Here is a 1,079-nt window from a genome sequence, read left to right as displayed (position 1 = left end):
CATTGCTGGAATTAGGAGAGCGCAGGGAGAGCCTGGTCAGACAGGCTTGGTAGGGGCTGCAGAGCTCAAGCTCCATTTGAAAAGAAGAGGCACAGGAAGTCTTGGGCAGAAACAACAATTCTAGTCCATGTTTGAGGGACAAATGATACTGGAAAGTAGTAGAACAAGGACTAAATGTCCATAGAAATGCACATAAGCTTCTGTAAAACTGTGGATGAGGTGTGCCTTATCAGTGGTTATACTGAGTTAATGTCCCCATTAGTCAAAGAGAATGACATAGCTTTTATGAAATTACAGAAGAAGGTAGCGTAGGATTTAACAACAAGCTTTGTTCAGGTCCCATGCTAACTATAAACCATGAACTATAATTATCTTCATTTCAGGCTGTGCATTTGGCATTCTAGGAACCAAGGACGTAATGCTTTCATATCAGATCAAGGCAAAAAGAACCTACAGCTAACCTTTAAATTGGGGAATAAAAATAAAGAAGCAACAGGGCTTTCATACAAACAAATGAACATAACTGGGCTTTTGATAGCAAGATAGAAATGAAGAGGTGCTATATTTAAGTTAGGCTATGGTGAGGAGAAATAGAGCCCTTAAAATATTTATCCCAGTTTATGAGCATGCATTTACTTGTTTGTTAAACTCCGTGGTTTCTCTCCCACTAGAATGGAAACCCCATAAGGAAAAGGACCATGTCTGTTTTATTAAAAACATGTACAAGCACCATAATGCCTATAACAGAGTAGTTGCTCCATAAATATTCATTGACAAAAGGAAGGAATAACTTGGCTAGGAGCTCTTGAACATCTTCATTAACATCTGCATATTACCATTTCAGGTTTTAATGATCTTGTGCTGCTATAAGAGTTATTAATATAGAAAATAATAAGATTAGTTCCAGTTGCATGGTATTTTCATTGTAAAATGTTTACATGGCTATTAACAGCAGAGATTTGCATCAAGCCCCACTGTCAAACTAAATGGCTTGCACACTCCAAAGCATAAATGTTTGGGGGAAATAGCCAAGCAAAATGTTTGTGTACCAGGCCTTCCATCCTGTTAGAATACAGATT

The 1,079-nt window shown here is 37.9% G+C and overlaps 1 protein-coding gene across 1 annotated transcript in view; it reads left to right on the top strand.

The window, feature by feature from the left end:
- The window catches only part of NCKAP5 (NCK associated protein 5), a 940,156-nt gene that overhangs the window by 480,134 nt on the left and 458,943 nt on the right, over window positions 1-1,079 (top strand). The gene's annotated exons all lie outside the window — the stretch shown is intronic.

Source organism: Hipposideros armiger, unplaced genomic scaffold (genome assembly GCF_001890085.2).
Source record: "Hipposideros armiger isolate ML-2016 unplaced genomic scaffold, ASM189008v1 scaffold_500, whole genome shotgun sequence".
NCBI lineage: Eukaryota > Metazoa > Chordata > Mammalia > Chiroptera > Hipposideridae > Hipposideros > Hipposideros armiger.
Note: the sequence above shows the minus strand (reverse complement) of the source record. Positions and strands in the feature narration are given on the sequence as shown.